Raw genomic sequence first — 16,691 nt, forward strand, 5'->3', positions numbered from 1 at the left:
AACAGCTTTACAAGCTGCAATAAACTGTCCAAGTATCGTGTAATTATTATTATTATTAAGCACGATTTCTGCCGAGGTCGTACGGCCCGATCCAGAGTGTCGTGTACACTGCCGAGGGACGTGCGGCATGATCCATAGATGCATCTATCCTGCCGAGGCGTTCGGCCCGCTCCACAAGAAAAGAGGACATTTTCTTATGTACCTCCGGAAAGAGAGTATATTTATTATAAGATAAATTTGGGAGGAAGAACAATTTCTCTTAATAATTAATTAATTTAAACAAAATATTAAGCATATGAGATTTCCATCCTTTAATATCTTCCCTAACAATTCACATGCTTTGAGTCCTAAACTACCCGGACTTTAGCATTAATAGTAGCTACGCACGGACTCTCGTCACCTCGTGCGTACGTAGCCCCCGCAATTAGCAACAATTATTTAATTTAATCCCTATGGGGTAATTTCCCCCTCACAAGATTAGACAAGAGACTTACCTCAATTTGCTCCAATTTAATCCACTAGAAGGTCCTTTCCTCGATTATCCAACTTTGATTGGCTCGAATCTAACCAAAAATAATTCGATACAATCACTAAAATTTATAGGAATCAATTCTATAAGAAAATACTATATTTTCAATAAAAATCCCGAAATTTATTAAAAATTCATCTGTGGGGCCCACGCCTCGGAATCCGACTTCGAATCGATACCGAAATCTCAAAAATTCATTTCTCTGAGATTTCTAAAAAATTTCCAAATTTCAAATCTCAAAACATTAATTAAATGGTGAAAACAATGATATATTTGTATATATTGACCAAATCCGAGTTAGAATCACTTACCACCAATGTTTATCCTTGAAAATATATCAAAATCGCCTCTGCTCAAGCTCAAGTTCGTCAAAAATGGTAAATGGGACGAATGCCCTTTTTTATAAATCTACCCAAGCAACCTTCGGAACTGGGCCTTGATCATGGCCTTCGAGCTAGGCCTCGGTTATGGCATCGAGCCTGGGCCTCAGTCATGGCATCGAGGCTGGGCCTTCGATTGTGACCCTCGATCTTGGGTCTCGATCCTGGCCCTCGAGCCTTGCCTTCGATCATGGCCCCTCGAGCTGTGCCTTCGATCATGGCCCCTCGAGCTGGGCCTTCGATCATGGCCATCGAGCCTGGCCTCGATCGTGGCCTCGATCATGGCCCTCGAGCCTGGGCTCGATATATGGGCTCGATCACAGCCCAGAATATCCAGCAGAAGAGAAAATTGCAGCAGCTTTTTAAGTCCAACTTTTGAATAGTTAACCATCTGAAACTCACCCGAGACCCTCGGGACCTCAACCAAATATACCAACAAGTTCTAAAACATCATACGAACTTAATTGATACCTCAAATCATATAAAACGATGCTAAAACCATGAATTATACTTCAATTCAAGCTTAATGAAACTTAAAATTTCCAACTTCTACATTTAATGTTGAAACCAACCAAATCAAGTCCGATTGACCTCAAATTTTGGACACAAGTCATAAATGACATACTGGAGCTATGAAAACTTTCGGAACTAGATTCCGACTCCGATATCAAAAAGTCAACTCCCTGGTCAAACTTCCAAACTTAAATTCCTATTTTAGCCATTTCAAGCCTAATTTAACTATGGACTTCCAAATAAAATTCCGAACACGCTCCTAAGTCCAAAATTACCATACGGAGCTGGTGGAATCGTCAAAATTCTATTCCAGGTTCGTTTACTCAAAATATTGACCGAAGTCAAACTTGGCCTTTTAAAGCCAACTTAAGAAACCGAGTGTTTCGATTTCAACCCAAACACTTCCAAATCCCGAACCAACCATTCCCGCAAGTCATAAATCATTAAAAGTACATACGTGAAGTTTTATTTTAGGGAACGGGGTTCTAAAAGTCAAAATTACCGGATGGGTCATTACATTCTCCACCTCTTAAAAAAATATTCGTCCTCGAACGAGTTTAGAATTATACCTGAAGTGCTGAATAAGTGTGGATATCTGCTCCGCATGTTTTCCTCGGCCTCCCAAATCGCTTCCTTGACTGGTTGGCCCCTCCACTGGACTTTTAGTGCAAAAACTTCTTGGACATCAACTGGCGAACCTGTTTATCAACAATGGCAACTGGCGCCTCTTCATAACCCAAGCTATTATTTAGTTGAACTGTGCTGAAGTCAAACACATGTGATAGGTCGGCATGATACTTCCGGAGCATAGATACATGGAAAACCGGATAAACTCCCAATAGACTAGGTGGCAATGCAAGCTCATAAGCAACCTCCTCAACTCATTTCAACACCTCAAATGGGCCTATAAACCTTGGGCTCAACTTGACCTTCTTCCCGAATTTCATGATTCCCTTCATCGGCGAAACCTTCAAGAGAACTTTTTCACCCATCATAAAGGATAAATCACACGCTTTCTGATCTGCATAACTCTTTTGTCTGGACTGCGCTGCACGAAGCCGCTCCTGAATCAACTTTACCTTTTCTAAGGCATCCTTCACCAAATCAGTACCATATAACTTAGACTCACCGGGCTCAAACCATCCGATGGGCGAACGACATCGCCGACCATACAAAGCCTCAAATGGAGCCATCTCGATGCTAGATTGGTAACTGTTATTATAAGCAAACTCGGCCAAAGGCAAGAAACGATCCCACTGATCTCCAAAGTCAATCACACATGCCCTGAGCATATCCTCCAAAATCTGAATTGTCTGCTATGACTGCCCGTTGGTCTGCGGATGAAAAGCTGTGTTGAGCTATATACGAGTCCCCAATTCACTCTGTACTGCTCTTCAGAAATGTGAAGTAAACTGAGGGCCTCTATCTGATATGATGGAAATTGGCACACCGTGCAACCGAACTATATCCTAAATATAAATCTGGGCCAACCTCTCTGAAGTATATTTAGTCACAACAGGAATAAAGTGTGCCAACTTGGTCAACCTGTCAACAATGACCCAAACTGCATCAAACTTCTGCAAGGTCCGCGGTAACCCAACTACAAAGTCCATAGTGATGCGTTCCCATTTCCACTCTAGTATAGTCATCTGCTGAAGTAGGCCACCTGGCCTCTGGTGCTCATATTTAACTTGCTGGCAATTTAGACACCTAGCTACATGCTCAACAATGTCTTTTTTCATTCGTCGCCACCAATAATGTTGTCTCAGGTCACGATACATCTTCGTAGCACCTGAATGAATAGAATACCGAGAACTATGTGCTTCCTCTAGGATCTTCTTCCTCAGTCCATCCACATTAGGAACACATAGATGATCTTGGAGTCGCAGAACACCATCCGCGCCAATAGTAACTTCCTTGGCACCACCCCGTAGTACCATTTCTCGAAGAACCATTAAGTGTGGATCATCATACTGGCGAGCCTTGATTTGCTCAAATAGTGAAGACTCAGCTACAACACATGCAAGAACTCGGCTGGGCTCTAAAATATCCAGCCGCACAAGTCTGTTGGCCAAGGACTGAATATCCAAAGCTAATAGCCTCTCCTCTGCTAAAATGAAAGCCAAACTACCCATACTCTCCGCCTTTCTACTCAAGGCGTCTGCAACCATATTTGCCTTGCCCGGATGATATAGGATAGTAATATTATAATCTTTCAGTAACTCCAGCCATATGCGCTGCCTCAAATTTAGGTCCCTCTGCTTGAACAAATGCTGCAAACTGCGATGATTAGTGTAAACTTCACAGGACACCCCATAAAGATAATGCCTTCAAATCTTTAGAGCGTGAACAATCGCAGCTAACTCCAAATCATGTACTAGATAATTCTTCTCGTGGGGCTTCAGCTGGCGGGAAGCATATGCAATAACTTGCCCTTCCTGCATCAATACACAACCCAAGCCAACGCGTGAAGCGTCACAATACACTGCATACATACCCGAACCGGAAAGCAACACTAACACTGGTGCTGTAGTCAATGTTGTCTTGAGCTTCTGAGAGCTCATCTCACAATCATCGGACCATCGAAACGGAGCACCCTTCTGGGTTAATTTGGTCAAAGGTGCTGCAATAGACGAAACACCCTCCACAAACCGACGATAATAACCTGCTAAACCCAGAAAACTCCTGATCTCAGTTGTCGAAGTGGGACGATGCCAATTCTGAACTGCCTCAATCTTTTTGGGATCAAATTTAATACCCTCGCTCGATACAATATGCCCCTAAAATGCTACAGAGTCAAGCCAGAACTCACATTTAGAGAACTTAGCATATAACTTTTGTTCCCGCAATGTCTGAAGCACTACTCTCATATGTTGCTCATGCTCCTCCTTACTGCGCGAGTAGATCAAAATGTCATCAATGAAGACAATGACAAACGAATCAATATATAGCTTGAATACTCTGTTCATCAGATCCATAAACGATGCTGAGGCGTTAGTCAAACCGAAGGACATTACCAGAAACTCATAATGATCATATCTAGTTCTGAAAGCAGTCTTCGGAACATCCGAATCCCAAATCTTCAACTGATGGTACCCCGACCTCAAGTCGATCTTAGAGAACGCCCTAGCACCCTGCAACTGGTCAAATAGATCATCAATACGCGGCAATAGGTACTTGTTCTTAATAGCGACTTTGTTCAATTAGAGATAATCAATACACATTCGCATCGTTCCATATTCTTTCTTCACAAATAACACCGGTGCACCCCAAGGCGATACACTCGGTCTGACGAACCCTTTGGCTAGTAACTCTTCAAGCTATTCTTTCAATTCTTTCGGAGCCATGCGATACGGTGGAATAGATATAGGCTGGGTATCTGGAGCCAAGTCAATAGAGAAATCAATATCACGATCAAGTGGCATACCTTGAAGATCTGAAGGAAATACATCGGAGAACTCCCGAACTACATGCACTAAATCAATAGCCGGAGTTTCTGTAGTAGTATCCCGAATATAAGCTAGATAAGCTAAACAACCCTTCTCAACCATGTGTTGAGCCTTTATAAAAGAAATAACTCGATTAAACGAACTAATAGACGAACCCTTCCACTCCAGCTTAGGAAATGCTGGAATAGCCAATGTAACAGTCTTGGCATGATAATCTAGAATAACATGATATGGAGATAACCAGTCAATGCCCAGAATAATTTCAAAATCGGTCATCTCAAGCAATAGGAGATCTCCTCTAGTTTCATGACAACAGAATATAATAATACAGGACCGGTATATCCGGTTCACAATAACAGAATCGCCCACAAGAGTGGACACATAAATAGGAGTACTTAAGGACTCACGAGAAACACCCAGGGATGGAGAAAATAGAGATGACACATATGAATACGCAGATCCTGGATCAAATAATACTAAAGCATCTTTGCCGCAAACAGAAATAATACTTGTAATCATGGCATCTAAGGCCTCTGCATCTGGTCTGGCCGGAAAAGCATAGAATCGAGCTAGAGTGCCACCTGGCTGGCCTCCACCTGGCTGACCTCCACCTCTAGGACGGCCTCTACCCACCTGTCCTCTACCTCTTGGTGGTCGGACTACTGGTGGAGCAACTGGTCCGGTAATCATAGGCTGCTGACCCTGTTGCACTAGTTTACCCCCAAGCTTGGGGAAAAATCTCCGTATATGACTGGGATCCCCGTACTCATAACAACTCTTCGGTGCGATGGGCTGCTGACTAAGAGTCTAGCCCTGGAGAACTGAATACCCACTGGGAGGACCCTGAATAGCTGGTGGGCGATAAGAACTCTCTGGTATAACATTGAGATAGGGTCGCACAGGAGCACCTCGAGGAGGTGGTGGTGTTGGATATAGAGGCCTACTGGACTGCCCTCTCACGAACTGACCTCTGCCCCAGACGGAGCACCTCTAAACTCTCCAGAATACCTGAACCACTTATCTCTCATAACCTGCTCTCGGCTCCGCTGATGTACACCCTCAATCCTGCGGGCTATCTCCACGACTAGCTCATAAAAAGTATCCATTTCAACCTCTCGAGCCATAGTGACCTGAATGCCAGTATGTAAACCCGCAAAAAACCTCCGCATTCTCTCCGCCTCAATATAGAGTATCATAAGTGCATGGCGAGATAACTCAGAGAATCTCGCCTCATGATCGGTCACTAACATCTGACCCTGCTGGAGCTGCTCAAACTGAAACCGCAACTCTTCCCTCTGGGGGGGGGGGGGGGGGGGGTGGAATATACCTGTCCAGGAAGATACGGGTGAACCTATCCCAAGTCATGGGAGGAGAATCTGCCGGTCTGCCAAGAACATAAGACTGCCACCATCTACGGGCTCTGCCCTCTAGCTGAAAAGTAGCAAAGTCTACCCCATGAGACTCCAATATCCTCATGTTGTACAGTCTATCCTTGCACCGATCAATGGAATCCTGGGGATCCTCATGTCGCTCACCCCCAAAGACAGGAGGATGTAGTCTAGTCCATCTGTCCAATAGTTTCTGCGGATCAGCGGTTGCAGCTGGCCTGGGCTCAGGTGTAGCTGCTGCCACTGGCTAGGCTCTACCCACAGGTAGTGCACCCTAGGTCTGATATACAGCAGCTGCCTGCCCATGAGCCTGCGCGGTAAAGGTGTGTGCTCCCCCGCCCGCCTGGGATATGGCTGGGTCTGCCGGAAATAAATCGGCCTGAATATCCTGGAATCCCGGTGCAGATGTGAAATCCACTGGATCTGGCTCTGCCACAGGCACCTCAGCCTATTCCTCAACAATGAGGTTCTCTACTGGACCCATTGGCGGCATAACTAGAACAGTCCTGGGACGTCCTCACCCCCTACCACAGGCTGGAGTCCTCCCTCGGCCTCTAGCAACTAGGGGAGTATCTCTTCCCTGGCCTGGAACCTCATTAGAGTGCGTTCTCACCATCTGTGAGAGAATAAGAGAAGGATATTTAATACTACATTAATTGCACGATGGAATATGAAGAAAGGTAGTTTCCTAACACCCTATAGCCTCTCGAAGATAAGTACAGACGTCTCCGTACCGATCCGCAAGACTCTATTAGGTCTGCTCATAACTTGTGAGACCTATGTGAACCTACTGCTCTGATACCATGTTGTCACGACCCAATTTTACCTATAGGTCGTGATGGCGCTCAATACTACAGCTAGGCAAGCCAAAAAATAAATTAAACATATATCAATTATTTTCAGAATAATTTTCTAAGAAATTATATTATTTTACTAGCAATATTAAAAAAATTAGAAAATAAACCGATTAACTTAAATCCAAGAAAATAATACAATTCCAAATTCTACCAATGTGTGTGCCAAGACCTGGTGTCACAGGTGTATGAGCATCTAGTAGATTATATAAAACTCCAAATACTGTCTGAAATGAAAATAGACAGAATTAAAAATACAAGAAGAGGCACTAGTAGCTGCGGGACGGCTCAGAAAGGCAGCTCACCACTACGCCCCTGGATAACGAGGATGTGCGATAATAGGTTCTCCACTAGTATCTGTCTCAGATCCTGCACAAAAAGTGCAACAAGTGTAGCATGAGTACGTAAACAACGTGTACCTAGTAAGTATCAAGCCTAATCTCGAAGTGGTAGAGACGAGATGGTCGACTTTGACACTCACTAAGGATCAACAATAATAAACGGAATAAATTATAATTCTTCAAATCATCATGATTCACAGAGTTAACAATAATTTTATTCAATTATCAGAAATAATAAAAATCCTTATAATGCAACAATTTCCAATCTATTAATTAAATCCTTCAATTTCAATAAAATTTCCAATTTATCAAATAACTTTACAAGCTACAATTCAATTTCAATAAATTTTCAATTTACCAAATAGCTTTACAAGCTGCAATAAACTGTCCAAGTATCGTGTAATTATTATTATTATTAAGCATGATTTCTGCCGAGGTCGTACGACCCGATCCAGAGTGTCGTGTACACTGCCGAGGGACGTGCGGCATGATCCATAGATGCATCTATCCTGCCGAGGCGTTCGGCCCGCTCCACAAGAAAGGAGGACATTTTCTTATGTACCTCCGGAAGGAGAGTATATTTATTATAAGATAAATTGGAGAGGAAGAACAATTTCTCTTAATAATTAATTAATTAAAACAGAAAATTAAGCATATGAGATTTCCATCCTTTAATATCTTCTCTAACAATTCACAGTATATATATAATTCATGCTTTTGAGTCCTAAACTACAAGGACTTTAGCATTAATAGTAGCTATGCACGGACTCTCGTCACCTCATGCGTACGTAGCCCCCACAATTAGCAACAATTATTTAATTTAATCACCTATGGGGTAATTTCTTCCTCACAAGATTAGACAAGAGACTTACCTCAATTTGCTCCAATTTAATCCACTAGAAGGTCCTTTCCTCGATTATCCAACTTTGATTGGCTCGAATCTAATCAAAAATAATTCGATACAATCATTAAATTTATAGGAATCAATTCTATAAGAAAATACTACATTTTCAATAAAAATCTAGAAATTAATTAAAAATTCGCATGTGGGAACCACGTCTCGGAATCGGCGAAAGTTATGAAATCCGATAACCCATTCAATTACGAGTCCAACCATACCAGTTTTACTCAAATCCAACTCCGAATCGATACCGAAATCTCAAAAATTCATTTCTATGAGATTTCTAAAAATTTTCCAAATTTCAAATCTCAAAACACTAATTAAATGGTGAAAACAATGATATATTTGTATATTGACCAAATCCGAGTTAGAATCACTTACCCCAATGTTTTTCCTTGAAAATATATCAAAATCGCCTCTGCTCAAGCTCAGGTTCGTCAAAAATGGAAAATGGGACTAATGCCCTTTTTTATAAATCTGCCTAGGCAGCCTTCGGAACTGGGCCTCGATCGTGGCTTCGATCATGGCCCTTGAGCCCGGGCCTCGATCGTGGCCTCGATCATGGCCTTCGGGCTGGGCCTCGGTTATGGTATCGAGCCTGGGCCTCGGTCATGGCCTCGATCATGGCATCGAGGCTGGGCCTTCGATTGTGATCCTCGATCTTGGGTCTCGATCTTGGCCCTCGAGCCTTGCCTTCGATCATGGCCCTTCGAGCTGGGCCTTCGATCATGGCTTCGGTCATAGCCCTCGAGCCTGGCCTCAATCATGGCTATCGAGCCTGGCCTCGATCATGGCCCTCGAGCCTGGGTTTGGTATATGGGCTCGATCACAGCCCAGAATATCCAGCAGAAGAGAAAATTGCAGCAGTTGTTTAAGTCCAACTTTTGATCCGTTAACCATCCGAAACTCACCCGAGACCTTCGGGACCTCAACCAAATATACCAACAAGTCCTAAAATATCATACGAACTTATTTGAAACCTTAAATCACATAAAACGATGCTAAAATTATGAATTATACTCCAATTCAAGCTTAATGAAACTTAAAATTTTTAACTTCTACATTCAATATTGAAACCTACCAAATCAAGTCCGATTGACCTCAAATTTTGTACACAAGTCATAAATGACGTAACGGAGCTATGAAAAATTTTGAAACTGGATTCTGACTCTGATATCAAAAAGTCAACTCCCCGGTCAAACTTCCAAACTTAAATTTCTATTTTAGCTATTTCAAGCCTAATTTAACTACGGGCTTCCAAATAAAATTTCGAACACACTCCTAAGTTCAAAATCACCATACGGAGCTGTTGGAATCGTCAAAATTCTATTCCGGATTCGTTTTCTCAAAATGTTGACCGAAGTCAAACTTGGCCTTTTAAAGCCAACTTAAGGAACCAAGTGTTCCGATTTCAACCCAAACACTTTCAAATCCCGAACCAACCATCCCCGCAAGTTATAAATCATTAAAAACACATACAGAAAGTTTTATTTTAGGGAACGAGGTTCTAAAATTCAAAATGACCGATTGGGTCATTACAACCTTCGTGCTTTTAATATAACTAGTCTCTATGAACGTGCTTTGCACGTTATTCTTAGACAATCATCACAAACAACGATATTATGTATATTATTTTTAATTTCATTAAATTTATTTTTTGAGGTACAAAAATGTTATTAGATCACAACCACTTAATAGTTAATACCTCTTCAAAGGTGATGACTTGGTATATTTCTTTATTCTTCCTACCCATTTGGAAAAGTATATCATGACAAATAATTTAACATTAGGATTGATCGATCACATAATTTATTGATTTTCATTATAAATATAAACATATTGAAAATATTTAATAAATATAATTTTAAAACTACTAGTCATTTTTTGGCTTGAGAAGTAACTTTTGATGAGAAAAGGCACGCGTGATAACTTATTGGTCCATCAAGTTCCACATAAATTATAAAGGAAAAGAATTATACTCATCAAAGATGAGATCTCATAATTTTTCGATCTCATTATAAATGATTATATAACAACTATCTAGTTGCTCATACTATTCCTCTCATCTTCTCTTAGTTAGGTACTAAGAACACAACTTTATATTTTAACTTTTTTTATGTGTATCGCTATTTTTTTTATAATGGTAGCAACTGCGGATTTTTTTTAATTTAGTTTCTTTTATATGAGTAATTCACATAATTAAAAATCAAGTGTAATTGTATTGAGATATTGATCAACTCTTTAAACCTTTAAAAAATATTTTAATTTGGATGAAATGATGATTAACTGATAATGAGGATTTCAAGTAAACTATGACTTTGTGACTCTAACGTTCCAAGAATCTCTAACCTTTTTTTTTTATAACTAATGAATTTAAATCTCACACAAATTGGGAAAGAATAACTGGACGAAGCATATTGTCATCCAAGAAAAAGGCTATTGTACGAAGCATTTGTTGTCCAAGAAACATTAAGTAGGCAAACAACTCTAGATAGAGAGGGAGATTTTTTACGTTTTTTTTTTATTTCTTGGTGTTTTCTTTTGGTTTGTATAGAGATTCTTGTGTAAACATTCAAGTTGAAAATCGACTTTCTAGAGAGCTTGTGGACTCTGAAACTAATTATTTCTGCCCTAGGAGTAGCAGAAAAGAGGGATTAGCATTATTGACCCAATGATAAAGCACTAACACCTTCCTCGTCACCTCCCGTGCGCTAGCTCTGCCTTTGCCGGATCTTTATTCGCCCACTCCTTCACAGAGAGTCGAGCATCATACGTTCACTTCGTTTTTTGAAATCTGATATTAAGAAATCGTTATCTTCACTGAAATATGTTTCAATATAATATTCTTTTGCTTTCTAACGAGGTTAAGGCGTGACCTAGAAAACGGAAACAGCGAGACCTGGGGTCTCATCGAACGAGAAGTTCGAAGATGGAGACCAGGTTCAGCACGAAATCATAAAGGTTTGAGCAGTGCTTCAGCGTGCTTTGGCCTTTTTTTGTTATAGGTATTTAACCGGTTCGGAAGATAAACTATCAGTCAATGACGTGCTTGAATTCAGACCAGACCAGACTCTTATTTGTTTGAGCTGCTCCCAGGCTCCCATGTGGGGTGTCTAAAGACATACCATTCAGACATGGAAGACCCTACAAGAGGCGTTCCCTCTTTCTAGTAAAAGGAGGCAGTGTACCACAATTCGAGTTAAAAAAAAGTCCCCGAGCGGTAGTCAAATGGGGGCGTGAATGCGAGATGCCAGCAGAATGATCGGCCGGACAGAGGCTAGGGCTGCATCCTTCCCACCGGGCCTCTGTCGACAGAGCTAAAGCAGTCATTCATTAATCCACCTATCCAGAAGTGCCGATGTGCTAGTGAAAATCTACCAGTACCCGTTGCTTCTTATTCCCGTGTTTGATCTTTTTCATCTCTGCCTGGCTCGTTGTCACCTATGTTGAAGAAAGGTTTGGAACCCTGTAGATAATGAAGAGGGGCCAAGGATCCTCTTCTCAACAGTGCTTTTCGAGGCTCCCCCCTGAATAAGTAAGGCCCCGTTAGCCTGGGCGAAGATGGGGATAAAGAGTAAGGATTGAAATCCACTTCAGCATCATCAACAGACGCAGAAGAAATGGAATAAGGATTGGTGATTGAGGATCCAGATAGAGTTTTATGAAATATCTTAGAGATTAGGGTTTCCGGGTTTAGATCGAAATTACAACTGTGTCAATCGCTTTGTCCTGATTTATTGAACAGATGTCCTGTGGAACATGTTTTGTGAAAGTGACCGGTTTACGGAACAAGGAGTTAAGCGGCAAAGGAAGAGCTAGCGCACGGGAGGTGACACCAACCACACTCCTGGCTAGGCGCACTCTCGTCGATCCACCACAAAAGGTCTCTCTCGCTCTTTGATAGACATCTTTCGGTTCTCGGTATCATCCGACTTTCCTAATCTGTCTTCTAAAGCTATTTTTAGGTGCCCTCTCGACCGGGGCATTATTACCACGGCTACTATCGACCCGAGCCCTTTTTTTTCACCGGGCTTAGACCATGTCTCCCGAACAATCTCATTACATATGGCGCAAGACGATTCCACATATGTATATATGTATGAGTTGTTAAATTCCATTGACATAAAAGAAAATTAAAGTGAAGAGGTGTGAAATATTACGAAGTACGTATCGAAAGTTATAAAATTTCAGTTGAATAGATATTCTAAATTGTTACTCACTATGTATAAAATTTAATAACAATTTTAAAAAAAGGGTAGCCAGCAACACTTGAATATTCGTGACCAGAATATTCTCAAAGTGGTCATAATAGTGAATTCTCAATTTATGTTCAGTTTTTCTTATTCTTCCATAATTGTGCTCAATATCCACGTTGAAGCACATATTCAAATAAATTCCAGGTTAGTTTGACCCAAAAGCTACTTTGTAGGCTTGTGAAGTGTAATTTAAATGGGAAAAGAATTTCAGCCTTTGGTGATTTACAATTGTATCCTCAAGTTATATAAATATTTTAGGTTATAAAAGTCTATCAACATTTCGAGAATATTTTAGTCGTTCAACATTTAGCATAAATTATTCATGCTTTTATAATAATATATAGATAGATATAGTAAGCAAAATTTTATTAACTACAAAAAGAAGTTTCCTAAACCTAAGAAGGAGAATGGAGTAATTTAGTACTCCAAAATATAAATGGAATTAGAAAGACAAACTTTCCTAGCGTGTAGTGAAAGCTTCGGGGAATTAATTAAATTACTATACCTAAATATTAATGAAATACTCAAATTACTATGTTGCCCAAGGCGAACTACATGTTTTAAAGGGTAAAAAAGGCGAACGTTCAATAACAGGTATGAGTTTTGGCTCGATTCCGTGGCGTTCTTGGGGCACGTGGTGTCCAGTGAGGGGATCAAGGTAGATCCGAAGAAGATTGAGGCAGTTAAAAGTTGGCCCAGACCGTTTTCAGCTACTGAGATTCGGATTTTTCTTCGCTTGGCCGGATGCTATCGCCGTTTTGTGGAGGGTTTCTCGTCCATTGTTGCACATTTGACTAGATTGACCCAGAAGGGTTCCCCATTCAGGTGGTATGATGAGTGTGAGGAGAGCTTTTAGAAGCTCAAGTCTGCCTTGACCACAACTCTGTTTCTAGTCTTAGAGTACGCGTGTTGCGCGTGTATTTTATATCAATAAATACAAATTTTATAAAAATTACATAGATATTGTTTACAAAAGTGTCTGAATTATTAAATAAAAATTTAAAAAGTTCAAATCGATGAAAAAATGATGAACATTAATCACATTTATCTAACTCAATAAAAGAACATCTCTGCTCTACAAAATACCCTATTATTTGAACTTTTTTTAGGGATAGATTTATCCTAATAAAGAGATTGATTCAATCATTATCATGATAAAGAGATTATACATGCTAATAAATATCGTTACTTCCCTTAGGTCAATAAAGATGGGTATATCAGTTAGCCACGAGCCCTAATTTGATATTTATTTGTGATTACATGCAATATCTATCAACTGATAGACTTATCAGCACTATGAAAAATTATGAAACTCTATGACAACACTTTTGGAAAGTGTTTTATTAACATTTTTTTAAAAAGAATATTTTGAAAAGCTAACATTTTTAACATTATTCACCTTAAATCTTTAAAATTTTAGCTAATTTGAAAATAATTGTGAGCTCCTGAGTTTTGCTTTAAGTTTTCATCTCATGGTATCTTGAAGTGAAAAACTTATAATGTAACCTTAATTATTGTTATTCCAGGTGAAATAACAATTCCTTATCTATTCTTATGAAAATTAACTTAATCAACTTATATAAGTAATTTTATTGGGATTACATTCCTAATTATTAGGAGTTCTTATATAGTTCAAATAAGAAAAAAATTAATAATCAAAATTTTAGTTAATTTTAACGTCCCAAATATTAAAAATATTAATTAAACATTAATTTTATCCAATGTAAAATTTATTTTATATGATAAAAAGGCCGACCAATTTTGCATTTAAGTTTCGTACTTTTATAATAGTATGGATTGATTGAAGAAGACAAAATTAAGTGAAACGTTATTTTCCTATATATTTAAGAGTTTTTAATTTTTATTTACCACGTAATTACTATAAATTAATATGCTTTGTTGCAAATACTAAGTGGAGTAAAAACAATTCTTCTAAAAAATTACTCGTTGATGTTAAAAAAACTATTTTGTTCATCATGATAAAGTACCGTCATTTTCCAATTGCCATATAAAAATTACTTCAAAAGAACGGCTACAAATTTTATATTAATGATCCAAATAATTGACTTCTTAATTATTTATTTAAGATAGAATTTTAATCAATTTTAAAGTCCTATATTTTAGGTACCTAGTTTAAATAAGTAAAGATTTAATAACCAAATTTCAATGAATTTTAGGTCCTAAATGTTAGGATAATCAAATGACTATTTTGTAATGTGAATTATATTTTAAAGGGGTAAAAAATGCGAAAGACATTTCGCTAAGGGCCTTTGTGCTTTTAATATAGTATAGAGATAATATATATATATATATATATATATATATATATATATATATATATATATATATATCAGCCGCACCCTTGAATCCTAAAATTTATGTGATGACAAATCCAACATCCAGATCCGCACTTATATCCAGTGGCGAAGCCACATTGAAGCAAGGGGTGTCAAGCGACACCCCTTCGCCGGAAAATTACACTATTTTGCTTGGTAATTTTTTTTATTTTATGTATATTTACTATACGTCGACTCTTTTTGATTTTTCGATATATCTAATTATTTATATTTTGACACCCCTTGATGAAAATTCTGGATCCGCCACTGACAAGACATACACATTTGCACCTGTATCCAAGCAACATCGAATACTCCTATGGATCCAAACATCAAATTTGTTCCAAGACAAGGAGCCACAGGGAGATCCTGACAGATATGAATACCAAATTAAATTATTGATATTTCATTTGTAGTGACTGTGATCCGTTAGATTCTTCAAGCTCCATGCATTGGCCTTTGGGATGCAGTAATCCGCACTCTAGTGTATATAAAAAGGACAAGGGTCATCCATAAATTGTTGAATATGCTGATGCAGACAGGACAGATTCTCCCTCAGATATACGATATACTTCTAAATACGATGTTATGATTGGAGATAATCTAATTACTTAGAAGAGTAAGGAGTAAGATGTTGTTGCCAGATCTAGTGCAGAGTAAAATCTGGAGAAATATGATTTCAAGTGAGCACAAAAGGTCACATAAGCATGTGCAAAAAGGCAATAAAAGCTTACCTGGATTTGGGAAAAACCTTCTACGGTCATTTGGGCAAGCTACAAAGAGAGCATTCTGAGAATTGAAGATCGCTCGACATACCAAGAAAAACCACTCCCTCAACACACCCGGCCCAGTAGCTTCTTCATGTTTGAATTCCATAAAAAGACTGTAACACCCCGAAAAAATTTCGAAGTACTTAAGCGCTATTAAGAAAGTTGATGTGCGTTAATTATATTATTTTGGGTGCAGACAAAGACTATTATGTGAATGATGTCAATTGATCATGATAATATATGTATGAGGTGCACAAAGAATGGTTTATGGTCTAAGGAGAGCCCTAATTAAGTCCAAGTCAAGTTGGAAATTTCATAATAAACTAAAGTTTCAAGTGAGTTCGCACAAGACCTAACTTCAAATGAGCATAACTCTCATGATACAAAGTGTTATATAGTGTATTACCTATCACATGAAAGATCTTTGAGTCTAGTTTCTAACGCTTCAAACTGTTTGTCATTTGGACATTCCTATAAGAAGTTATGACCAAATTACCAAAGGCTGGAAAAATAGAATTCTGCGACCAATTCTGCGATCCCAGAATAGTTATGCGATCGCGAAACTGCTTCTGCGACCGCAAACTAGTCGCAGAATGGACCAGAACAGCCTAGTTCTAGGCATCGATTTTGCGATCAATTGTACGGCCCGCATACCCATTCTGCGGTACATTATGCGACCACATACCTGATTTCGGAGGGTTAATTTTTCTATTTTCATAACCCGACCCCATTTTGATAAATAGGCTTTGGGGCTTATTTTGGGGCAATTATCTGAGGTTTTTTAGAGAGAAGTGAGAGTGTTCTAGAGAGAGAAAGTAGATGAAGTATTTTATTCATCACGATCTTGTCCAAGCTTTGAAATCCAATAAGGAAATCTCTCAAGATCTTCATCTAAGAGGTAAAATTCAAACCCCTAGTCTTCAATTTCGAGTTTGTGGCAAAAGATGGGTGATTGGGAGTATAATTCTTGGGTG

General features: G+C 39.2%; 1 pseudogene; it reads right to left on the minus strand.

Annotated features, from left to right (window-relative positions):
• LOC107822062 (E3 ubiquitin-protein ligase UPL5-like) overlaps positions 1-16,691 on the minus strand; it is a 48,763-nt pseudogene that overhangs the window by 19,324 nt on the left and 12,748 nt on the right.

The sequence above is a fragment of the Nicotiana tabacum genome, chromosome 15 (genome assembly GCF_000715075.1).
Source record: "Nicotiana tabacum cultivar K326 chromosome 15, ASM71507v2, whole genome shotgun sequence".
In the NCBI taxonomy this organism is placed as follows: domain Eukaryota; kingdom Viridiplantae; phylum Streptophyta; class Magnoliopsida; order Solanales; family Solanaceae; genus Nicotiana; species Nicotiana tabacum.